The sequence below is a fragment of the Corvus moneduloides genome, chromosome 8, assembly GCF_009650955.1.
Source record: "Corvus moneduloides isolate bCorMon1 chromosome 8, bCorMon1.pri, whole genome shotgun sequence".
Taxonomy (NCBI): domain Eukaryota; kingdom Metazoa; phylum Chordata; class Aves; order Passeriformes; family Corvidae; genus Corvus; species Corvus moneduloides.
In genome coordinates, this window is record NC_045483.1 from 35,900,465 (window position 1) to 35,927,402 (window position 26,938).

A 26,938-nucleotide genomic window follows, 5' to 3' on the forward strand; every position below is an offset into this window, starting at 1 on the left:
GAGAAATAAGTGATATCCTTTCTGTTTTAAGTGGATAGGGCTGGAATTCCATGCCAGAGCACACACATATTCCAGCACAGAATCAGCACCTGAGGAAACCATCAAAACCTTACCAAGAGGCACAGGAGCTCTAACTTAAGCACTGTGAGGAAAAAAAATCCTGCAAGAGCTTCCCAAGCCTCGAGACTGGCACCAGGACAGCTTTAAACTCTGGTAGCCAGGCCAGTGCTGGATAATCCACAATTTGCATAATTTGTCCTGAACATCTGCCCATTGCATCAGCTGTGGCACTGGGAAGCTGCCCACCCCTTAGATGATGACCAGAGTCATGATTGATCTTCCTTTTGGTTTTTTTTTTCCCCATTTGTTTTGATTACAGTTCAACCCCTGCTATAAACCAATTCTTCCTCAGGGAATTCCCTGACATCCCATTAAAATATGGCAAATGTAGCAGAACCCAACTTATTCCCTCTGAGAACATCCGCAACTTTGCTAACTGCTGTAGGAGCCCGGTGCACGAGGTTTATTCTCCACTTGGGAGCAGTCCTGTGTGCTGTTCCCGTCTGCTGATGGAAGAGGAAGGAATTCTAGAACTGTGTGGGCCCAACCATGGCTGGGAGATGCCTCCTGACAGCTGAGAAATGCTGTGGTGGCACTCACCCCCCATCCATGCCCTCGGCAAGCTGGAGTTCTGGCAGGGTGAGCTGGCTCACCTCGAGCCTCAGGGACCAGAGAATTTCTAGATCCAAGTTTAGGGAATGATGCAGACTGGGATGAAGGAAAGCCACAAAAGGAGAAGAAAAGCCACCGACTTGGCCCCAAACACAATATCCAATGGAGACAGAATGGCAGACAAAACTGTAGTTCCAGACATAAGACCAGACATTCTAGACAGAGATGGCTTTGTATGATTTGGGGTTTTTTTGGTGGGGGAGGTTACTGAATTAATTTCCAAATCAGTTTTCTATAAATAACAAAATAGTTTAAAGTGTGGGCATTTATAAAAATCTCATCTTCAGTGCTACAGCTCATTGTGCTGCTTTGATTTCTTCCATGGCCTGCACTGCCTGTAACTGGCTAAGCAGAACACATTATGATGAACAATCTATTTTCTCTATCTAATCAAGACTTCCTAAGACAAGGCAAACAAATCTAGCAGCGTATTTAACTCTCTTTTAAACAAAAATGCTTTCAGAGATCACTCATTCTGCTTTCTCGGGTTTTGCAGTGATTAAGGATCGATTCATGTGAATTCTCTTTGTTTGCACCTCATAGTCGTGAATAAACAGTGGGCTCACAGCTGTGGAAACAGCTGCTTTGGACTTTAATAACTACACAGCAGCTCTTGGTGTGAGTCTCCAGCCCATCTTTATGTCGTGTGAATGTCAGACTTGTCTAAATGTTCATTATCCCCCAATTAGAAATTATTGCTGAGCTCTGTGGAAGTTCACCTCTCAGGATTAACATTCACCTGTGATTTGTCAAGTGGTTCCTACAACCACATTTTTATTGACTTTGTAGAAGAACTTGATTAGGAAGAGAGTCCCTCAGGCTGAGGCAGGAGGTATGAAACGCTGCCCTGTCCATTCCAATTGAAATGCAGGCACCACACACTCCTCTGAACTCAGTGAAAGGAAGGTGGTTCCAGCCTGTCACAGCAGCTCCAGGGAGCAGTGAGCAGACAGAGGTTACAGCAGCATCTATTGGACCTGTAGCCTCAAATTGCTACCCCTGAAATAATAAAGCAACAAAAGACTTAAAAAGTATTTATAGCTCTCATGTATTCCCTGTCTCAGAGCAGCTGGGCACATTTTTGGGGTTAGCAATGAGAAAGGAGTGTTGGAAAAACTGTCAAAAATAGGAAGCCAGGTGATAAATCACTCCCTGCTCTGCAATTATGGAAAATTAAAAAAAGAGAGGTGCTATCCTAGCTGGGAGTTTATTGATTTTGTCAATTAGAATTCTCAAAGTACCCAACAGATCCGCTTTTTCATACCAGCTTCTTTGAAATGAGTGATAGCCATTATCACTTCAGTGATGTGAAGTAGTGACAAAGTCACTGAGGGGCAGGAAAGTGGAGGGGTTTATTCTAAAGAGCTACAGACACACCCCAGCTCTCTGAGGGTACTTCACTCGATTTTGGCAACCCAACATTCCAACAAATAGCATAAAAACATAATGTTTTTCAAGACAACTGTAGGAAATCGCGGAACATTGTTCTTCCCTGCCAGCACTGTGTTATCAAGGCCCCAGGAAGCAGATTTAATGAACCTTTAAATGACCCTTCTCCCAGAGATCATATTAACAGTGTGGTCACTGTTGCAAAAAAATAACCTTCCCCGAGTCCCGACAAAACTACTGACACTTCTATAAAGTTTTACGAGCACCATGTTGTGTGTTCAGAGACAAAGCATTTGTCTTGTTAGAGATCATTAATCACGGCATCGCAGTGGTTTGGATTGGAAAAGCCCTCCAGGATCAGCGAATCCACCATTCCCCCAGCACTGCCACGTTCACCACTACCCCCCGTACCCAAGGGCCACCTCTCCGTGTCCTTTAGAAACCTCCGGGGATGGGGACTCAGTGCAGAAGACACACTATGAAGTTCTGCAGGAAGACAAACTGACAGAAATTCACTCGATTCTTGGCAGGAATTGAGTTCACCCGATTCTCTGGACCACGGGACACGGACAGCACCCCCACAGAACAGCCCCGTGTTTTATGTGGGAAGAACTGTCCAAGTGAAGATCTCTTTTTCCTCTTTGAGGATCAACTGTTCCTACACAATGGCAAGAGGTAAAAATACAGAAGGAATGGCAAGAGGTAAAAATACAGAAGGATGGAGTTTGTTTGGTTGGGATCAGCCCACAGGAAGTTTCCAGATGGGTGGGGAGCAATTCCAGCTTGAACTGAGTGGATATAGACCAATACCCTAAGGATGAGCAGTCTCTGAGTGCGCATGGATAAAAACCATGACGAGGGAAGGCAAATCAGAAAATATTTGGGTTGAGAAACAAATAAATTATTTTTTTGGGCTATATCTGAAAGGGGTTGGAAATCCTTCCCACTCAGCAGTAACTTATGAAAAAAGGATTAAAAAAAAAGAAGGAAGCAAGCATAAAAGTAGATGGCCATGCTAATGCTCTTGACTTCAGAAACTACTGATTATACTTTTCCTAGATTTTGCTTTTCTAGATCCCACTGAGTTTTACAGAATATAAACAGACCAAGACATATCTACATTCAAGTCAGATGTTGCCAATAATTTTCAGTAATATTCTTATGAGGTGAACATAAGGTTTAGCATCTGCAATCTGTCTGAGCTGCTGGGATGGTTTAAAGGTACCAACCTATCAGATTCATCAAATTTTGGGAAGAGCAAAGAAACGAAACTGTGTATTAAGCTGAAAAAAATCACACTGGTGTGTATTTAAGAAAATATATGCCATGTCCAGTAACCTCCCATTATTTACACACAGCCAGCCATAAATCTTTGCAATGTGTGACCCAGGAATGCCATCTACCAATAATCCTGAGACATCGACAAATCCTGTGCATAAATTGTAGCACGCATTGAAATAGCCAGCCTGTGAGAATCTGAGAGTTTAAACTGGTGTGCTTCCACCCAGAATTGTTATTTATTTAGGGTGATAAACTCCAAGATCACTGAGTCCAGCTGTTAACCCAGCACTGCCGAGGCCACGACTAAACCACGTCCCCAAGTGCCACATAAGCTTCCCTGAGAAACAGAACCCATACAAAACATGACAGCAAGAAATGATAAGGCTGTGACATGACCCTCAAAAGACCAGAAATTCTCAGTTAAGTTCATAAAACAGCTGATCTTTGTAAGTCATCAAAACCCCAAGGGAATGATGTGAATTTATATTCTCTGAAAATGTGGCCCCTGGAGCCTCAAACACGGTGTGCAAAGGAAGAGAACAGAGATCTGGCTGGAGAATCAAGTCCATTTTAACAATGACTTTCCTATTCTGTCCATAGGCAAAAATCTTTCTATTATTGCAACTACAGTTCTTCCTGTAACACACCAGAATTCTTGTGACGTGAGCAAGCAGGTGGAGACAGCCCCTGCCGGAAGAGGGAGATTCAAACTCAGGGTGCTTATACACGTGAAACCCTTCTTATCACACATTCCCAGTAAGCCTCGCAGCAGGAGGGAGTTGGCTGCTGCTCCTGCACCAGAGGAGCACTGCTCTGCTATGGGATCACTGGGACTGATCTCATTTTGATGTCTGTCACTTGTCTCTAAAAGCACACCAATTCAAGCCCCGACTTTAAGAGGTTTCCTGCAAAACTCCACTGCTGCCATGTGTTGGTTGCACACCTGCTGAAGCCTTCGACCAGGGATAGCTGCTCCTATCACCTCAGCTGGGGTATGGAAGCCTGGAATCTGTCCAGCAGTTTCCCCGATCCTCCAAACAATGGCCAAATTCAGCAGCACTGGAAGCACATCACTTTTATGGATCCAGCACTGCCCCCACCACAGGTCTGGAGCTGGTATTTGACAACTCAAAATACTTCCAAGTGCTCCACTGCTTTCCAAAGACTTCTTGACAGAGACCTCTGATTTCAGTGGTGCCTCCCGAGGCAGCCAAGTGGCCTCTGAGGAGAGGACAAGGCTGGCTGGAATGGGGACCTGTGTGAATCCTAGAATGCTCTGGGATAGAAAGGACCTTAAAGACCCTCCAGTCCAACCCTCCTGCCATGGGCAAGGACATCTTCCACTAGACCAGGCCTTGGTCCCAGAGAGATCTGGAATGGGAAAGTTTAAAACCATTCTCAGGAAATGATGCACCAGTTTTCAAGCAAAGCCACAGCTGATGTTTCTGCTGTGATACGAAAATTTGAACTTTTTTTGCCTTTTAAGTGGAATAGTCAGTTCCTTCAAACTTGCAAAGGAAATGTCATGGAGAGATGAGAAGGAAGAGATGTGGGAGCTGAGAGAACAGGAAGACAGCATTAATTATACAGAACCTGACAGGTAGAGAAGAAAACGTTATGCTTTCCAAAAGGAAAAGAATGAACAGATGATTGCGATTTGCCATCAGGCCCTGAATATTCCTCCCTTCTGGAACTGTGAAAATAAATCCCAGGATCTCAGTTAAAAGTCACCTGAGCTGGATAAAGCTGCTCACCTGCCCTCAGGTGTTGGCTGCTGTGCCACTGCTCCTCACGATCAACCATGGGGTCAGAAACCTGCTGGTCCTTTAAACTCCCTTTTCCTTGTACTTTCCACTGTGGAGCTGCCCTCGAACCCAGACACTGATCTGTGCAGCCAAGGTCTTCCCTAAAGGATCAAATTCCAACTTAAATCAGAGAGGGAGAAGCTTTGTCTCAGATCAGTAAATGCAGAGTGAAGAAAAGAAGAAAATATGATAGCACTGGTTCTGCAGTTTGGCCGGGATTTTTATTGGAATTTTGGAAACTTCTACAGGGAAATGCACTACAAATGGGTCTCCCTGGAGTTCCTACATGGAGGAGGTGCTCTTGCACTGTGGCACCTATAGCCGTGGCTGCTCCTGATTATCTGAAAAGGAAAAGATTTCCCAAGGCATGAAACTGCACAAGCCAAAACAATTCACAGGTGCTTAAGCCCAACACTGATTGTTTCCTTCAAGGAATATTTTGTTTCAGGTTTTTCCCCTCAATCTAATGTCAACACTTGTCATTTAAACAAACACTCCTAATTTACTCTTGGTTTCATAACACAAATTACTTTTTCTATTACTCCATCTATTCTGTTATTTAGCTCCTGCTTTATTTACCAGTTTGTTTTGCATATAGAACTCCCCCTGAGCAATTCCTACATCAAGGCCTAAGTTTATTTTTCCATTCCTTTTCTCCCACTGTTTGTGTGACTCAGACTGAGATCATAGAAAATCAGGTGAGAATCCTTTCAATGAAAAATTCCTGTGAGAAAATTCCTTTTGTTTCACCCAAACGAGCTCCTGGCTTCCAAAAGTTTGAAGGTCAGGGACTTCTCAGGCCAGAGTTTATTTAAATTGTAGTCCATTTTTCTTCTGTAATCATGAGCAATTTCGCCTTTTATCTTTTTTGCCTAGTTGCAGTTATTTTCATCACATATTCTGATTTTATGTCCCCTCTCCCCCTTCCTTTCATATTCCCTTGGTCTCATCCTGTTAACGACAGGTGCTCAAAACTCCTGTGACAGAATTAAAATTACAACAAGATTGTAATTTTAAAGGAAAAATCCTCAGGTACTTCAAAATATCTTGGGATTTTTGATTGTGATAAATTGTACCTTACCACAGCTCTTAAAGTTCAGCAGGTAACCAAGAACTCATTATCAAAAAGTGGTTTGGACACAATTACAGCTAAAATCTTTCCTTTAACACTCTCATCATCCTGTAGCACACAGTTATTTTTGCATGTCTGTACTTACTTAGCATGTGAGTGTGTGATTTAATAAAATACAGGCCTTGATAACAGAATTGAAGGTGGGAGGAGTGTTAGAATTCCTGGGTTCTTCTCCAGACCTTTCACCCATCAGTAAATTATAGCTCAGGGACAAAAGTTCTCTCTCTGCAAGACCAAAAACTTCACACATCTGAAGTGATGAGGCAATCAGAGATAGAAATTGAGTGGGATGATGAAATAGAAACCCAGGGGTACATAAAGTGTATTATTAGATTTAAAATATGACACATCACAAGTCCTGAAAAATACTTCTATTTCAAATTAATAAACAGATGCTCCAAGTTGATAACATGACACAGGTACACACCAACTGTAACACCAAATAACACCAGATAGTCAGGCCCCAGAAAATCCTGTCATTTTTATACATTTCTGGCTCAAACCATTTTGAGTCACTTTCCAGCTTTATCAGAAAAGACTGCTCGTATGCTGCTTTCATTTCCTTGAATCCTCAGAGACTTCTCTAATCATTGTAGCTCCTTCAAAACAGAGCTCATTAATAAGCAAAATACCCGAAGACAGCTAAAGTTTTGTGAGTTAAGTGTTGATTCACACTGGTGCCTATACCACACATAATTTGTTAAATGCCAGGAGATGATAAAGGAAAGCGTACACAGATTTTAAAAAATAAGTATTCCAGAAATAAAGTACATTAAACACCCCTCTCGAAAATCACCCCCCCCAAAAAAAACCCCAAAAACAACTCCAAAAACACATAAAAACCCCCAAAACAAACAAACAAGCAAACACAAAACAAAACCAAAAATCCCAACAAAAAACCACCCCAAAAAACCCAAAAAGTGGGGAAAGGAGAATGAACAGCAAATGGATTGAGAATCATGGAATCATTTAGGTTGAAAAAGGACGCCCATGGAGTCCAACCTTGTCCCCACCTTGTCCCCAGCCCAGAGCACTGAGTGCCCTGTCCACACGTTCCTTAGACAGCTCCAGGGATGGGGACCACACTTGTCTAATTAACTGATTAGCCTGATAATTTTATATTACTAAGCTGACCTCTGATTTTTCAATGTCTACACTGAAACAAAACATCCTTAGGGACAGGAGCTCCATTTTCCACCAAACCCCAGAGCCTCCTGCCTCAAGGAAGCAATGAGTTATCTCTTTAAAAATAGACTGACACACACAATCCTTGACTTTCTAACCAAGATAATTTGGGAAAACTCATACAAAATGAACATATTTCACTCCTTGACTATTTCTTTTCTATGAGTTCACAGCCCAGAGGGTTCCTTCAGAATAACTGTGCAGTGAGAGGAAGGCGCTCCCTGCCTTTAGTGCCCTGATTCTGCCCCAAAATGGCCCACATGAGCTATAGGTGTGTCTATCTCATACATTTCCATTTCACTTCTTGGAAGCCTGCAGTAAATTGTTGACACTCAGGCGTATTTTTGCTTCTTTCTGGAAGTCATCTGTGGTTTTTTCAGGTGTTCTCACTCACTTTCATTTCATCCCTTAATAGTATATTAAACCCCTGCCTGTTTAAGGGCAATTGGCAAGGAACTCTCTACCCACACTCTGATAAAAGTTGCTTGCATTTGAAGTTCCCTACCCATGTGTTTCGACAGAAAACAACTTGGGGTTAAAAGATCTTAAGTTGCATTGGTTTCATCTAGAGGAAAAAAAAAATTGCTGGTTAGATATCCGGTATTTCTTCCCTTTATGTCCAATTTTAGGTATTTAAATATTGGAGTTGAATGGTTTGACCATAGGCAACTCAATGAATCAAGGCAATGCTTGTAACCTAATTTCCAGCACAGCTTTTTTTTTTTTTTAGGATGGATTTTGTCTGTTTTCATTATTTCCATTATTTCCTACTTGCTTCAATGTCTGTGCTCATACACCAACGCCACATACTTGCTCTTCTTCTCCCTGCTATCACATTTCTAATAGAATATACAGGACATAATATAATATATGTGACATAATATATGGATGTACACCATTACTTCTCTCTGAATTAATTTTTTCTTGATCTTGGGAAGCGTAAATCCAATCACTGCCAGGTTTAACAGGGTGAGAGTCAAGATTTACTGGGTTCTTAACCACAGCCTGGTCTTAAACATGACCACAGACTACTGCTAAATAAGTTTTTTTTAATAATCTTTCCAATCTCTATCTCTTCTGAAGAGTTACTTGCCTGCAACAAAAGATAATGTGTTTGATTAAAGGTGGATATTTTTCCTCCACAGCACACGTAGATAATGTGCTTTAAAGTAGTTTGAACTTTCATGCTTCATCCTTGTGAATGCCCCCACATCAGGACAGCTGCAGTTACTGTGAGCAATGAAAATAAGTATTTAAATAGAAAACATTTCCATTTGAAAAGAAGCAGCAGCTTCAAAAGATATGAGTGCAGCAAGGTCTTTTTTCTGCTGTGCTCTCTTCACTCTTTTGTTAGGGAGAAGACTGAGCGTGATCCATTTAGGCTGGGCTTTGCCTCAGCTTTGTGTCTGCAGTGCAAAGGAAGGAAAGAAATTCAAACAGAGAACATGGCAGCTGTAAAACCACCTAAAGTGCTACCAAAGTCGTGCAATCATTGGACCAATAAGGCTGGAAAAGACCTCCAAGATCATCCAGTCCAGCCTTCCACCAAATCCCACCACGGCCACTAAACCATACCACAAGGAGCCACATCCACTCATTTTTTGAACAATTCCAGGGTGGTGACTCCAGGACTGCCCTGGGCAACCCATTCCAATGTTTAACACGTGAAGCATTGGGTCATTGGTTAAACTCGGGTGAAGCTGAACCTGAAATACGAAGAAAATTTGTCACATGGTGTCTTGGGCTGACTTTATGATGTGTATCCCATATCGCTGCCCTATGCCCAGAAATCAATTTTTGTGCCTTTCTATGCCTCTGAACTGAGCCTGAGAGGGGGAAGGAAAAACTGAGCAAAACTTTCTCAAAGCAGTTTGCAGCTTGTCAAGGTCACACAGAGATGGCGACTTTGTTTTCAGCTGCGGCAGGGAAGGGAGAAGGCACCCGGCTTGCTGCTCCCAGGTCAGTTTCTGGCCAGTTGTTCAGTTTCTTTTTTCTCCGGAGAAAGACTGAGAGTTGAACTTCTTTTCCTTCCCTGGAATATCGGATTTTCTCCCTTTTCTACTGGACTGCTTTAACATCAGAGCACATCGGGAGAACTTTCCACCAAGCACAGAGGGCCTGGCCCTGGGCCAAGCCCCAGCTCCGAGGAGACCAAAGGGAGGACTCTAACACTTTCCCAGGTTTTTCCTCCACAGCAAAAGATTTTATTATTTAGCATTATTTTCCTTTTCCCGCGTGTTTGTTAAATAAATAGTTTTTATCTCTTTCACTTTCCTTCGAGGAAAATTTATTTTTCCCGAACCTGGTGGGGGAGGGGTGGTTCCTGCCTTCTCTCAGAGGATGTATTTCTAAATTTGGCCAAACCGGTACACATGGGGGAAAAAAAAAAAAAAAAAAAAACCATAAAAATTAGCGACTTAATGAAAAATAAAGTATGAGTAACGACTTCTCAAGGAATATATTAGCACTGGCTGGATTGGCAATGGGCCCTCTTCAACACTAATTCTGAATAGATAACATTAATTTATAAATAAGCAGTTTTAGCATTACATCCAATATCCCTCTTGCTCAGCACACAGCAATTAGAGCCCTTGAGAAATCACACTCCTAAAAACATTGCTTTGCTTGGCACAATCAGTTGGCCGCCCCACAAACTGAAGAAAAAGCATTCTCACCAAATATTTCCAGTGGCCTGATCACTGGGATCATCTGGGAGCTGTACAGATCCAGTAGCTGCTCAGGATTTACACTGCTATTTATAACTTTTCCTTCTCAGGATGTGGAAATCTGTCTAGCACCAGCAGAGTCACCCAGCCACACAAGCAGATCTCCTGGGAGCTGAAGAAATTAACCCAAATTAAACCTGACAAGTTCATGTCACAGCTTCCAGAGTTACAGAGTCATCCAGGCTGGGAGAGACCTCCAAGATCATCAGCTGTCCCCCAGCACCACCAGCATCACCCCTAAACCACGTCCCGAGGGCCACATCCAGACAACTTTTGAACACTTCCAGAGATGGTGACTCCACCACCTTCCTGGGCAACTCATTCCAATGCCTGAGCAATTTATTCCAGTGCCTGACCACTCCCTTCCAGTGAGGTTTTTCCGCTAATATCTGATTTGCACCTTCCCTGGTGTCACAATGCTACAGAAATGTTGGGGATGAGGTGCCTCTCTCCAGTCCTGACATCACCAACATGGAAATCAGTAAACCCCAAGCTGAGGCACTGCAGAAAATTTCACATCAGGCATAGAAAAAGTTGATTTTCTTTTTATCCTTTATAAAAATTGGGACTAAATTGAGTTTTAAGTTCATCTTCTCTAAGATACCATGGTAGGGAGTCTGAGAGTGTATACAGTCAGTCAATATTCAAACTCTCTATGCAAGACATATTAGGCAAATATACTTAATAATATGCATGTTGTTATATATACATATATATTTAATAAATAAATTTAGCCAAATTGAAGAGTTTTTTTGAATTTCATAACACACAAAGTCTGCACCCAATTTTAAGATATCTCTCAGCAGACTGATTCATACTTTGAAACTATGTCCTTGTAACCTTGAAGGAATCAGAAACATTCATTAGGGATGAGACTTTTATTTTTTTTTTCAATAGGTTTGGTAACACAAACCTGTTGTGTTAAAAAAAGAGATGGAAAAGTGTGCCTGCTACTCCATGGCACCAGTCTGTAACTGTGTGGGCAGAACTGTCTATGCAGAAATGCCCCCCAAACCCAAGCAAATTGCACAACCTGTTCCTCCAACTGGGGATATACAAAAACTCTCCCCCAATTTCACAGAGAGAAAGAGCTCTAACTTCAAAAGGGAGACCTTTATCCACAAGCTTGTTTCAGGCATAAATTATTACGCTGTAGCATATGGAATGCTTGCCAATATTTACCTCTAACTCACCATCTTACTCTCTGGCAAGATGGAACACTAAATTAGAATCACAGAATCCTGGAATGGTTTGGAAGGAACCTTAAAAATCTCCTCTTCCGCCCCCCTGCCATGGGCAGGGATGTCACTCCCTAGAACAGGTTGCTCAGGGCCTCATCCAACTGGCTCTTGAAAGAAAACTCAAGTAAAATTCAGAAGTTATTTAGATGTAAAGGTGCCAATAACCCAAAAGGGGGGTGCCTCCTTACGTTAAAGGAACAAGAAAAACGTTTCAGGATTTTGCTATTGATCCCCCATCTGGAACTATTTTTGGCTTTTTTAAAAACACACTATTTGTTTTCAGTTGTGAAAACCAAACTCCTCATTACCACAGAAATCCTGCTGTTAGCATCAAAAATGCCGGAGGCTGGAAAATTCCTCTGGCCCATGGAGTCCAAGCTGTGCCCGATGCCCACCTTGTCCCCAGCCCAGAGCACTGAGTGCCACCTCCAGCCCTTCCTTGGACACCTCCAGGCATGGGCACTCCAAAGCTCCCTGGGCAGCCCCTGCCAAGGCCTGAGCACCCTTTCCATGCAGAAATTCCTGCTGCTGTCCAAGCTGAGCCTCCCCTGGCCCAGCCTGAGGCCCTTTCCCCTTGTCCTGTCCCTGTTCCCTGCCAGCAGAGCCCGACCCCCCCGGCTGCCCCCTCCTGTCAGGGACTTGTGCAGAGCCACAAGGTCCCCCCTGAGCCTCCTTTGCTCCAGGCTCAGCCCCTTTCCCAGCTCCCTCAGCCGCTCCTGGGGCTCCAGCCCCTTCCCAGCTCCGTTCCCTGCCCTGGACACGCTCCAGCCACTCCAGGGCTCTCTGGCCAGGAGGGCTCAGAACTGGACACAGCCCTGAGGTCCCTCAGCAGGGCCAGCACAGGGGATGGACTCTGCCCTGGGCCTGTGGCCACCCCATGGCTGGCACAGCCCAGGGCCCATTGGCCTTCTAGATCCATAATCTACTGTCCAACTCAAATTGTCTCCAAGAGCAGGCAAATGACACCGTGGAAACTTTGGGTTGTTCTCCCCATCCACCCCTTCTGTCCGAAAGCATCGCTGGGGGAAACAGAACCCCTTCCCTTCCTCCACACCTGTGACAGTATGCTTTGGAAGTGTAATCAGCTCCAAAACCATTCCATGGACACAGACAGGAGGGGATTCAGATGGTAGTGTTGCAGAAAGGCTCTTCTGGGCAGGTGAAGGGAAACTTAACACTCCACCTTGTTTACAACAGGTAGCAAGGGCCCCTGCTGGCCCACACTCTTTCCTAAATGAACTTAAGGGGTGACAGCATCACTAAATAGACACCTGACCTACCCTACACATATCTGCCAGCAAATCTGTCAGTACAGGCTGGGAAAACATCCTCTCTTCGCAATCCTCAAGGCACAAATGACCCACAGTGAGTGCAGAACACCTCTGCTGCTTCAGCCTGTGCTTCAAAGACCTCTTGTGATGACACAAACACCACAGATCCTGGATTTCAGTTTGTCCCAGAATGCTGTGCAATAACACAAAGACAATTTATTCTGTTTCATAGCAAAGCGAATACAGGAATATGAGTAATTAATGCAATTTTATCAGAGATGGAAACGGTTCGGAATTAAAGAGTCATTAAAGGCACATCTGGGAAGGGGTTTTGGAGAGAAAAATTGAACAGATATCACTGCTGATATATATCCTGCACTTCTGAGCTGTGAGCAACTAGGAAAGAACAATTGCACATGGATAGCATTCCAGCAGGAGGCCTGTTTTATCTCACCAAAGCAGCTCAGCCAGAACACTTCCCCTCAGGCCCGTGCCCCTCTGACCAATGCTCCAGTTTGAGCCTGTGCCTGGCTCCCTCCACAAGGACCAAACTTAACAATCAACAACCCCCTCTGACACTAGTCAGTCTGCAAAGGCACAGAAATGCTGCTCCACTCATCAAACAGCAAATAAATGAACAGTTCCCAAGGCTGTCCCTTTGACAAGGCAGTTGGGAGCACTCCACAAGCTTTGCCCACCTCACCACCTCTCTCTGCTGGACTCCTCCTCACCCCATGCTTCTGATGATCCTCTTAAAACTGCAACCCACCACTGCCCTCCATCCACCACTGGCAACCAGCCCTCAGAAGAAAGTTTGTTGTTCGAGCTACTCAAGCCTTCCAGCTTACAGGAATTATCCTCTCCTAGTTAAAGAAACGTGGGGTGAGCACGGCAGTCCTGAAACCTCGACACTTCATATTCAGCTGAGTAAACTGGAATGGTTAACACTGAGTTAACAAAAAACTCTCCCAATGCAAATGAAACCAAATAGCCCAAACTTCTGCCTACATCCCACACTTCCTTGTCTGATCCCAGGTCAGGGACTGGAAGCACAGGATCAGCACACACACAGAAGTATCCATGACAGACAGCCCACCTGATCCAGCCACTGCTGGATCAGTTCCTCGTTTTCATGTCATCCTGGGAAACTGAGAGCTCTGATCACAACGTCAACATGTGTCAAAAATTCATTTCCACATCCCACAAACTGTCTCTCAAATAACACATCATGCTTCAAAAGAAATTCCAGGAGAATTTAATGCTCAGAACATTCCCATCAATTTATTAATGCAAAAGCTGAAATCAATTCTCGACATCATTATTTTAGTTTTGCTATGAAAATGAATTGAAAATATGGACCAGGTTTGTGCATTTCTTTCTCTGCATGGTAAATACATCAGCTCAATGCAGCCTCCTTTGATCTGGGGGACTGTGATGCAGTGGTTTCCACAGAGACTTTAGGGCATAGACTGCAGTTTGCCTGGGCCTCTACAGATAGTCTGGAGTGCAAATACAAGTGAAAAAACCTGACAGAAAGCAAGAATACCACTGTGTTCCTTAAATGTAGTTGCCCCTTAATGTATTATTACAACACAGAATCTACTGATCATAGAATTATAGAGTTCCACACTGCATTGGGTTGGAAGGCAATCCCTTGATTTTTTACCTTTTTTTGTCTTGTTCATGAAGAAAGACTGATCATTTGAGGTTTAATTCCATCAAAACCTGGCCTTGTTTTATTTTAATTTTAAACATTTTGGGCATCACTGAGGAGCTCACTTTAGTGAGAAGGCATAGCCATATCCCTTCAGGGTCTGGCTGTCTTTGGGGTGTCAGCACAGCACTTTGCAGCACCTCCAGTGCATTTGGGACACAGACAAGCAGAGCATCCACGTCCACCTCCTGCTGTGTCAGGAGCAGATAAAGCCTCCCAGGACACCCAAGAGATAGGAATGTTAATAATTCTCATGCTGAGGGTATTCAGGGCCTTGGCTGAAAAGATCATTTCATATCAAACAGATAACCAGAAAGAAACCAGACACCTCAATGACATCATCTCCATCCATGCCACTGCACCCACACAAGGGTTAAATGATTTTTGAGATCATTCCAGCCCCAAATGAGCTCAAGCTTGGCACGTACAAGATTAGAGGGGAGAAAAAAGGCCACTCTAAATTATGCTCAACAATGACACACTGCAGTTTCAGAAACTCAGGAACATAAATCAATATTAAGTTTCTGAGCTCTCTTGACAAGAAAAACCATCATATAATTACAGAATCAAATGAGAGATGAGTCCACGTTGTAAGTATTTGTAAGCAGGTTGATTATCAGTCGTACTTTAGAAACAAATATCTCATTTACAAGCCAATTTGAGGAATATAAGCTGCCAAATTGAGCCTGAAGCCTGAAACCCAAAGTCTGCAGGAAGAAGCCAGTCCTCTAATTTCCTGCATGACTGGAGATACAGAAGTAAGACAAAGTGTCATTTTATTAAGGCTCAGAAAACATGCTTTTAAAAACTCAGGTGGGGTTTAATTCCTTGGCTTCCAGAGTTTTAGAAACCAACTCTTGCTTAAAACAGCCCAGTGCTGAAGCTTAATGGGCTGAAGGCAATCTGTGTTAATGAAGTCCACTCTGGAGTGGAGTGGATTTGCTTCTCTCAGTGCCTTTAGCTTGGAAATAGCCAATATTTCTTTCTTCACCTTATTATTAGTAACTGTGGGGATGAGAAATTATCGATCCATCTTAGCTGTCATCTTGTTTAAACTTCAGACTCCTCGTGTGCTCAAGGGACTTTTGCTGTTTGTCCTAATTTAAATGATTCTTAGAACCTCAGAGGGATGAAACTGTTCCTCCCCTAATTATGCATTTCATGCCTTGCTAAACTCCTTAACAAAACTGAGCCAGTGTTTTGTCTCTGACAGGGAATTATTTGTGGGGAAAATCAGTGTGCATTTGAGTGGCTAAATTGAGAATCAACCAAGCTAAAACCTCCTGATTTAAATAGCCACTGATTATCTTGAGCTGATCTTTCAAAGTAGCTACTATATGGAATTTCCATGCTCCTTCCTCTTGGAAGGGGACAACTGAGTATCACATCATCATCTTATTTATTTGGCTACTTCCCTGAATAAAAATAATATGAGGAAACAAGACCAGTCTGCTCATTATTTCCAAACATTTTCCCTGGGAAACAACCCAACATCAAAATATTTTATCATCACACTCCCAGCATCTAAAAATTTCTGCTTGTCTGGCTGTTTGTGGCTCCGTGCTGCCCTTCTCCTCAGACTTCTGCTGCTTCTAGACACAGCCACCAGCTTAAAATTGTCCTTTCTTGTCTCTAATAACACCCTCATGCCCAGGTGCTGAGCCCCTGGACCTGTGACACAATGACTTTCCTTTTCTCAAGGTATTTACAATTATATAGATTGCTTGAACATTTCTTTTAGCATTCATTTTAAAGCTCAAAGTGTTTAATCTGCCCTCCCTTCCTGTACATTAGAACCTCTCATTGCTTCTCATGCTTTTAGCAATTAATTTTAACAGTTCTTCTTTTTTTTCACCTCTGAATATGGTACAATACGGAATATGAATTCACAGCAGGCTGTATTCACCTGGTTAGTCCTCAGCTTTAAAGAGAAATACAAGAAAATACACGAACCAAAAAAGAAAAACCTTCATGTTCCCAGCTGTGACAGCAGCAGATCAATGTTTGCTATGCCATCTTGACTTGAGTGTCTCTTCTATGATCATTTCTCCAATTTATATTCATTACAGAACACCTGCCAGATCTGTTACCCAAATTATTTGGTGTCCCTGTTGTATCCCCCAACTCCTTGTGCAATCAAAGCTCAAGTCTGCTTTGAGAATCACCACATAAAAAAAGATTGATTTTCATCTTGGAAATGTCAGACTTCTGCCTGTAATGCTCAGCTACATTTTTCAGGAGCAGTAAAGTTCAAAAAAGAGCCCCAGCCCTGACACATCTCTGACACATCATGATGGATGTGACAGTTCTGCTGCTTTACTGCCAGAAATGTCCTGCAACAGAATGAGGCAATCAATGAAGAATAATAAATCTATCCCAGAGCCCAGAACTATTTTTTGTACATGCAGAACAGCAGAAATGACACATTAGTTATACCTCTGGAGGTGATAAACCATCGCACTTTCTTTGCTATTACACAATTCCAGTTAAACAGTTTAATCTTGACCTATTTCATCTGCTCAACACTCCACCATCAAAACTCCCAATATGCATTTTTGGATTATTAATGTAGTGGATTAAAAATAAGAGGAAAAAAAGAGAGAGGGGGAGAGAATTGAAGACACACTTTCCAGTTAAAAGAAGAAGTTTTCTTACCATTTTTTCTGGTCCCTCTGTCAGTCAGGAGAACAACTGCTGCTCCAAAGGAATCTGCTGAATTACGTTCCCTTCGTCCTGGAACACATTGCTCCTGATTAATACTGACTCAAAAATTTTACCTTGAGCACACAGCACAAATACATTTCATTTCCCTTTTTTTTGAGAAGTCCCATGTTTGAGATAAATTGCAGCAAGTTTGGAAAAGTTAATTTGACGTGCATAAATCAAGGCTTTGCAGAGAAAGGATTGGTTTGATTTATAACCAATGCCTTTGAGTGCATTCTCCCACCTATCCTTCAAGTAACAGCCTTGATTTCAGCAAGAGGGAATATACTTCAAAATATGTATTTTCTGAGGTCATTTGACCACGCCACCAACAAAACAAGCCCAGCTGTGCTAGCTCAAACATGGTGATTTAAAATACATGAGTTCATTGCACATTTTCAGTACACAGGCTCAATAAATTTAAAAACTGTTGCAGGACTAGATTGATGGTTCCTTGTGCTTGTGTATGATTTCCGAAATGCATCCATGGATCACTGTCATAATTCAATTTCTCCCATTATTTTATACATTCATAAGCACACAGACAATATTTAATGCTGCAGTAACTGAGCTTGGATGAGGCAAAGCACACGGAACAAGCAGGTATGTGACTAAAGCTCACTAAAACTGGGAATTAGGAGGAATTCCAGGGCCAAAGAACTTCTCTTTATTCATTTGGCTTTTCCTATGCTGCAGTTTCAAAGGCAGGAACATCCTGGCACTCTCTTGCCCCCGAAGGGCACTGGCTGCATTTATAACCAGGCTGAGGAAGGAACAAGAAGCAAAGTTTCTTTTCCTTTTGTACAAACCTTTAATAAGTTCCTAAAACTGGAAGTCAGGCTCTGCCCTGGAGCGGTGGGGACCTGGCTGTGAGGAAACACTCAAGGTAGGGAATGAGTTTGGATGACACCAAAATCACTCCTGCTACCACTCGGTGGTAGCCCTTTGCTAAAAGGCTGCCCCTGAGGAGCCCCGTGAAATGTCAGATGCAGAAAATAAGAACAAAAAGCAGATTTCAGCGTGTCTGTGCTTGGGCACAAAGCAAAGTTACCACTTATTTTTGTGTGTGGCCTTGTTATCCCTGAAACCCCCTGGTCAGACACGGCTTTGCTCTCCTGGTTCTGGGAAAGAACAAATTCTCCCAGTCCACCCAAGGAAGCTACAGCAGGATCATGAGCCACTTCCCATGGATGATAAAACGTTCCCATGACAATCCCTCTCATCTCTGCATCTCATTGCTATTTCCAGCAAGCACAGCTTGGCTTTTTCCAAGTGAAATCAACAATGCACTTTCTGAGGAAATCAAAATTAGCAGGAGCAGTGCAGCACGGCTTTGTAGTTGTTTCTGACAATTAATAAATTAACGTAAGTGCTGAGGGAAGAGACAGAAAATAACTCAATGGCTATTTCCCTTCAAGGTGGATGAGCTTTTTTAAGAGTATTTTCTCTGACATCAGTGAAATGCTCTGAAAATAGTTTGCAGGTAACAGTTCATTTAAAAACAAAGCAATAACTCTAAAAAAATTAAGATTTTGAGAGGTTTTTTTCCCTAGGAGCTAAAATAACATTTGGAACATTCTTTAATTTTTTAATGATAGGAAAATATTTTGCATTCATATAATGAAGTTGCTTATTATACCCAAAGCTATTTTTAAATTTCCCATAACTGGCACAACAGTTCACCCAGTCATCTCTACTTTTAATGTAATCCTTTTAATTCCTGATACAAACCTAATTTTTAAACAAATGTTAAATAAATAGCAAGTCTAGAATTGGTACAGCTCTTGCAGCATTGTGCCATTCCCTGCCACATGAAAACACTCTGTAATATAAAATTATTCATTTTCAGTTGCCATTCCAGCTCAGAAACCTATAAAGGATCACCAGACTAACTTTCAGTAATAACAGACTTAAACACATTATTTCGATTAACTAAGATTCTTTAACACCTTTCATGTATTATCAGCTCAACTCAGATTTTCTAATTTGTTCCTTGATGTCCTTACCAGAGGAGAAAGGAAGGATTTTCTGGACAAGGAAAGAAGCAGGGTGGTTTCAGAGATCAGAGGAATTCCAATTCAATCTCCCAGCCCCCTCATGATCTGCTGACCTTCTTTCTGTGCATAAACAAGTGGTAGGAATTTAGTTCCAAGCCAAAGGACCAGAGCCCAAGTAGATTCTTCAAAATCTGATTTCCTGCACTAGTAGAGACAGCAGAACAGCATTCCCCAAGCTCCAGCTGAGGGATTCGTCTTTGATGTTGCCCTTTCAACATCAGAGGGCCAAGGACCACCTGTGTTTGGGCCAGCAGCAGGAAGGGAAGGTTGATGCCCACATCCAGTGAAAGCCTTGGGTTGCTACAGCACAGAGCAGCTCTTCCCCCTCCCATCCAAAATTCCAGATGGCACTGGCATGACAAGGGAACCAGGCACAGGGAATGGTCAAACCTCCCTGATTCACTGGCTCTGAAATGCTGCATTCTCAGCCCGCCCAACAGATTTTATTCCCTACGTACTCTGATTTAAAGTTAAAAAAACCCATCAAGTAAATCTGAATCGAATGAAAGGGTCATTTGGTTGTTTATTTTGGCAAGTTAGAGAATTTCTGTCTGGACCCAACCCAGAATCCTGGGTTGCCAGGGACCCATGAGGATCCAGTCCCACTCCTGACCCTGCAATATTGCCCTTTCTAGGGTGACTTTTTCTTTTAAATCAGTGCAAGAGCAACAGGACAAGCAGAAGTTTAACCAGCATCCTCCCTCAGCTCCTCTAATTGAATATTGCTGATTGTGATTCTAAATGCTGCTGAGATTCAGCTCCTAAAAACGTGTCATAACAACTGCACCAGCACTGACACACTGACCTTCAACTCCAATTAATTTTAACAGGCATGGCTGTGTTTTGAAAAACTAAAAAAAAATAAGATCTGCCCTGCTCTTTTCTAAAACAAATTAAAAGGTAGAAGTCAGCCTACTGAATACACATAATGAGATTAACAACAAAAATAAACTTACTACAAATAGCTTCTCCTTATCTTGTTTTAAGAAAGGGGTTTTGTCCATGGGGACAAAATCCAAACCACAAAAAACCAACCAAAACAAAACCAAGACTCACCAAAACAGTGCTACACTAAGGCTGCATTTAAAAAAAAAAGTTTCAAACTAAAAGCAAACAAGATCTAAATAAGTTTGGTGTAATTTTCGCAGTTGTAGTGACTTTTAACTGTATAATAAAATTAACATTTTTTGCTAAACCTTTCTGAGACCTCACACTGCAGGTAGTGATGGGACCTCAGGATCATCTTTCCTCTGTAAAGTCAGTGTAGAGCCACCTAAGTGATGCTCAAAACTGAACTAATCACCCAATTAATTCAAGACCATAAATATTGAAACTTTTTTTCCTAATGAGATTAAAAATGTAGTCTATTCTAGGTCAGCCATGTCCTTATAGCTACAGAAAAATAACTTTAAGGCCTTGTAGGAAATAAAACAGATTCAGAATTAAAACCCACGCTTTATCAAGAGCAGTGTGACTTTACAGAGTTAAACACAGGGGTTCTTTTCACTTTTCTGGGGTGTCTACTTAAACTAATGTGACTGTGAGAGACTTCAAATCAGTGAAAGACTAAAATCCCACAGACTTCTTTCATTGTTCTCAGACTTGTGAAGAACCTGTTGTTCCGAATGGCCCAGGAGAGGTGGAATTGTGAGAGGGGATAAGGCAGTGTGGCATCTTACAATAAAAACGTTTTCTCTCCCCATGAGATTAGATAATAAAAAAATCCAACCCTTTTTGCATCCTTCAAACACAGTTTACATGGCTGTCCCTTCCTCGAGAAAGAGAATCTGTTCCTTGGATAGGAGAAACAAATCTGAGGAGTGCAAGGGCAGCGAGTGAAGGGCTCTCTCCGTGGATATCCACCTACTCACACATGGAATAACCAGCTCCTGAGGCAGTAAATAAAATTCATCCCTTCAGCAGCTGTGAAACACGGAACACTAAATAATTCAGCTCCCAAACAGTAATTACAGGATGCTGACAGCAGGAACTACCAACCCTGAGGATGCAGAGATGACCCCAGGATGTGCTGATGTTCCCTCTGACCCCCCTGCAAACTGGAAAATGAGCCCCTGCCTTACACAGAGGTGCTGTGATGCACAGCCCTGCTGAGGGGGCTTTATAAAGAATTCCCAGTGTCCTCAGCCTGAAATGCTTAGGAGCCAAGACAATTTGCAAGAGCACACTGAAACCACCTGAGGAAATTGTTTTAGTCCCTGCTCAGGCAAGGATTAATGCTGCTGCTCCTAGCAGGTGAAAATCCCCTGGAATTCCCACCCTGCACGAGGCAGGGCAGTATCAGACAAAACCACCAGCTCTGCGTTATACACAGCCCAGTGCTGGCCACAAGCTGGCACAATAAATATTCCCAGAATCCCAGAATAGCTGGGGCTGGAAGGGGCCTCTGGAGATCATCCAGTCCAATCCTCCTGCCCAGTCAGGGGCACCTGGGGCAGGTGGCACAGGAACACATCCAGTTGGGTTTGGGATGTCTTAGAGAGGGGGACTCTCCCTGGGCCGCTGTTGCAGGGCTCTGCCACCCTCCATGGAAAGGTCTTCCTCATGTTGGGATGGAACTTGTTGTGTTGTATGGCCATTGCTCCTCTTCCCGTCACTGGGCACCACTGAGCAGAGCCTGGCACCCTCCTCTGACACCCCCTGGAGAGATTTGTGCGGGTTGATGGGATCCCCTCTCAGCCTTCCCTTCTCCAGCCTGACCAGGCCCAGCTCCCGCAGCCTCTCCTTATCATGGAGATGCCCCAGACCCCAAATCATCTCTGTGGCCTCTGCTGGATGCTCTCCAGTAGCTCCTTGCCCTTCATGAACTGCAGAGCCCAGAGCTGGACACAGCACTCCAGATGTGCCTCACCTGGGCAGGGCAGAGGGGCAGGATCCCTCCCTGACTGCTGGCCACACTCTTCCTGATGTCCCCAGGATCTCACTGGCCCTCTTGGCCACAAGGACACTCTGTCAGCTCATGGCCACCTTGTCTCCCACCAGCACCCCCAGGTCCTTCCCCACAGAGCTGCTCCAGGTCCCCCCAGCCTGTGCTGGCACTGGGGGTTGTTCCTGCCCCGGTGCAGGACCTGCATTCCCCTTGTTGAACCGCATCAGCTTTCTCTCCACTCAACTCTCCAGCCTCTCAAGGTCCCACTGAAGGTCAGCTCAGCTGCCAGGTGGATCCACCAGTGCCCCCAGTTCTGTGCCAGCAGCAGCTCCTGTCACCAGCACTGCCCACTCCAGGGCCTAATCCCACACCAAGCAAGATTCCCTGGCCTGAAATTCCATGTCTCCTCTGATCTTTCCACCACTTCTGCACCTCACTACAGTACTAACACAGCCAGAATAGAGTGAGGTGCCAGGGATTGATCTTCTGCTCTCTTTCCTACTGTTACCTGTCCATATAATAAGGGAATTTCATCATCAGGACAAGGTCTGGTCACAGAGAGTGATGCCCACCTGGAAAGCTCAAGAATTACCTTAGGATGGGGTGAACAGAGGGATCTGTACCCAAAATGTTCTGGAAGGCAGAACCCAGGTGTGCTGGTGGTGTGTTCCATGAAAGGAATGTCCCAAAGCTCCCACATTTCCAGTAACTCCCTTTAAGTGCTGGATCCAGCAATGCCATAAAACTTCCACCACCACCTTCAGTCATCGCTCTTCTCCCTGTGCTCACATATGACACTACCAAAACATAAACCATGGTGTACAGAATGGCCATAAAAAATAAGTACAGGTGTCACTCTGGTGGACAAAAAAAAATAGCACAGGTAAGAAAGGGGTCCAGCTGCAAGTCTGCTTTATCAGACCACCTTAAAAATGCTAAAGATCTAGTATCTGGTCTGATTTTAAAAAGCACATCCTACTGCAAGCCCAGGTATCATCAAGCCTTTCTAAAAGCATCTGCTTTCCTTCAGGGCTTTTCATGTCCAGCCCATAGAAAGGATAAATATTCCTTTAAGTGGCAATGATTTCTGAAAGATGAATTTCTAAGTGATTTATGCTTTAGGCAGTGTGTATAAAACATGACAGGAAGCTCTAAACTGATGAGAATTCCTGCTTTGCTCTTGCACTGATTTAAAAGAAAAAATCACCCTGAAAAGGGCAGTATTTGCTTGAGTTCTGAAAACAGAGTCCCAGTCTTAAAGGATGCCAAGAGCTGAGGAATATCCCTGATGTGGTGATAAACATTTTTTTCAGGAAGCCAACAAAATTCCTGGGAAATGCATCCTGAAATAAAAACTTTATCAGACAATCTGCTCTCCATGGCCAACGGTGCCTCTGGAATCAGCGTGTTCCATTGCTGACAATCAAATAATGGGAATAACCAGAACAATTATTTTAAGGATAAATGAAGGAAGTCACTTTAGCCATCACTGCTAAGAGAGACAATTGTGATGTTCAAAGATAAATCAGTGTATTTATATATTGATATTTCCCACAGGGGAAAATACTAAAAAAAGGGAATTGAGGAAATAAGTTAGTCTTTCTCTAATGTCTCTCCCCCAAAACCTGAAAATTTTCTACAACATGTGTTTTCAGCATTAGTGGCACCTGCAGCCAAAGACAAGTAGGCAAATTAAGCACCTTGCAAAGCCTCAGCCACAGCAGCTTCTCTTCTCCCAGCTAATTAAGGGGTTTTCCTCTGAGCTTGAAGCTGTCTAATCACGGCAGAGGCATTCCCCCATCATTAGGGATGACTCTGGAATCAATCCTGCAGCAGGATGCAGACTCAATTTAATATCTGATTTTTAATTATAAGTGCTAGACAACAATTTCCCTAAGTTTTCAGCATCAACATTAAAGAAAACCAAACACCACGGCTGAGATTTCACGGTCTTTTGTTAAGCATAACCGGATTAAAACGGAGCAATTTTGCTTTCACAAAAGCCAGGCATAATCCAAACAATTACAGAGCTAAAATCCCTCCGTGCCCAATATTGCTGATCAAAACCAATGGAACGGTCAGGCCTGAGATAAGATCTCTGTATCACTTTGGCAGCTTTATTGTTATTGTTTTTTAACTCTTGGTAGAAATAGGGCCAAAAATCTTTCAAAAGATCTTTCATTTCCTTTCTATCCCTTACAAGAAACAGAATAAGTATATTGCAGTTTAATATGCTAAATTAGACATGTTTTAAAACACAGTGTCGGCTGATAGCAGCACAAAGAGTAAGAGAGACTCTTAATCAGCTTCTAAGTTCTTTACGCTTTTTTCTGGATGTTGATTTCTGGAATTAGTGGCTACTCCAGGAAAAAAAACCAAAAAATCCAAATGGATGCAGGGCAGATTCCGCTTTAAAAATATGTAGTTTCTTCTTTGTTTTTTCGAATAAGGGCTAAGAGAGGCTGCGTTTAATAGAGGCAAGGCTGGAGGAGATGAAATACGAATTTTCTCTGGAATTCCACAATTCAGCTGTGAAGAATTTCATGTTCTCCTTTTACCTTGGGAGTGCAGCTGAAGATATGCAAAATGCCCTGTGCACAGGAAGTATTTTAGTGCAGCTGCATTGTCTCAGCAAACAATAAAGGGCTTGGAGGAGAGCACTGCTAAAAATAATTCTCCAGCTGAGGTCGGGAGGAGAGGACTCATCATGACCCATCCCTGTTGCCCTCATCAGGGCACTTGTGCACCTCTGGCAGCAGCTGGTGCCAGCACAGCACCAAACCCAGAGAATTTCTGGAAGTAATGAATTACTGAATGGTATTAAAACACCAGCTGGAAAAAAATGGAATTGGGCACTTGGGCAGGAATTGTAGAGGTAGGAGCAGGTGGCACTTTGTCATCTGCAGCACAGTTCAACAGAGAAATAGAAAACACATAACAGAGCTCATTCCAGCCAAGGAGACAGCAACAATAAAAGTAAGTTCTCAAAACAAGTGTGGGCACCTTCAGTTTTGGTGGAATAAACTCTTTATCAAGTGGGTAAAACCTGGGAGGCCAAAACAGACTTTAACATCAGAAAACTCTTGGGGTAATTCAGTATAAGCCATCACATACACGTGAATTAAAACATGATTCTGAAACGACATCAGAAAGTATGGAAAATACAGCAGCTTTCTTGTTTCTGTTTATAGTCCACTGTAGGTCTGAAATCCTGAAAAACTTGTCCCAAATCTGCTCTCTCAACACATAAAAGTCAAAATACACACCCTTCCTCCAGGAGAGGTTTGGTACTTGTTCACAGGAGGGGAAGGGTTGGTGTTGAGAACAGCTGCAGTTACTCAGATCAAGGCAACTCGGGAGCTGAAGAGCAAGAAAGTAAAAAACAAAACCCAGAAAAACCCATGCCAGAAAAACCCCACCTGAAAAAACAACAGCTGAGAACAATTTAAGACATTTGCTTGAGGTAAACACATCTGTTCAAAAAATCTTAGTTTGGAACAGGAATTAGCACAATATGAGAATTACTGAAGTGTATTTCAGCAAAAGTCATTAATGTAGTGATTTTAGTGATAACTAGCAACAGATGTGAAAAGTTTTTACAGAACAAGTTAAAAACAATAAGCCATATAAGATACTGAACTTTTGTCAAGACACTGTTGTGGACTAGGTTGCAACCCAGATGAAAATCCAAGGCTTAACCCACATTAAAATCTAAGCCACACATTTAAAAATAAATGTATTGAAGCAAATTAATCATCTCTACCAGATTAGAATAAGAAATAAGGCCATGTAGGAGTTCTGCAAAACAGGGCCCAGATCCTATAGAAGTTCCATATTCAGACAGATTCTTTTAGGATGCTTTAAAAGTCACCCAGCCCAGCCCTGTGACTACAGTTTAGTTTCAACCTAGGGCTGAGAGAGCCCAAAACAGCACCACCTCTAAAGCTGGGCTCAATAAAACCTGCTTGAGCAACCATGGTTCAGCATTAAAGTCAGACAGGGTTTAGATGAGATGCTAGGAAGGAATTGTTCCCTGGGAGGGTGGGCAGGCCCTGGCACAGGGTGCCCAGAGCAGCTGGGGCTGCCCCTGGATCCCTGGCAGTGCCCAAGGCCAGGCTGGACATTGGGGCTTGGAGCAGCCTGGGACAGTGGAAGGTGTCCCTGCCTATGGCAGGGGGTGAAAAGAGATGATTTTTCAGTCCCTTCCAACCCAAACCATTCCATGATTCCATGACAATTTACACCAAGACAGAAGTGCCCCAGTCCAAAGCACACCTTGAGAGAGCCTGGCAGTAATTCCAGCCCAGGACATGCACATGGAGTATGGAGGTTCCCCACAAGGTTGGAGCCAGATCCATGGAGCAGCAGGAGCAGCTCTTCTGGCACAGCCAAGAAAAAGCTGCTGTGCTGACCTTGGAGCTCCTGCTGTCTGAACTGCTCCCAGTGACGGACGAGTCCCCACAGAGTGAACATCATCATCTGCAGAAGCAGCCAAAAACATCAGATGTGAATGTTCCTGTTGTGTGTCAGATGTGAACATCCCTGTAGGATGCCAGGTGTAAACATTCCTGTAGGATGTCAGATGTGAACATCCCTGTAGGATGTCAGGTATAAACATTCCTGTTGTGTGTCAGAGGTGAACATTCCCATTGTGTGTCAGAGGTGACCATCCCTGTAGGATGCCAGGTGTAAACATTCCCATAATGTGTTTGAATGCCCACTGTGCCAGAGGAAAGTAGAAAACTTCACAACATGAGGAGATTATGGAAGCATGTCATCTTGCCACATCTCAAATACCTGATGGAACCTGGAGAG

General features: G+C 43.2%; 1 protein-coding gene across 15 annotated transcripts in view; it reads right to left on the reverse strand.

Annotated features, from left to right (window-relative positions):
* Nucleotides 1-26,938, reverse strand: part of PCDH15 (protocadherin related 15) — a 684,600-nt gene that overhangs the window by 489,890 nt on the left and 167,772 nt on the right. For 14 of the 15 annotated variants that reach the window (XM_032115593.1, XM_032115587.1, XM_032115586.1 and 11 more), the window contains exon 3: nucleotides 17,132-17,209. The exons of the other annotated variant lie outside the window; for it this stretch is intronic. The gene's annotated coding sequence lies outside the window, so the exon portion shown is untranslated. The remainder of the gene's footprint in view (nucleotides 1-17,131; nucleotides 17,210-26,938) is intronic. 15 annotated transcript variants of the gene reach the window in all.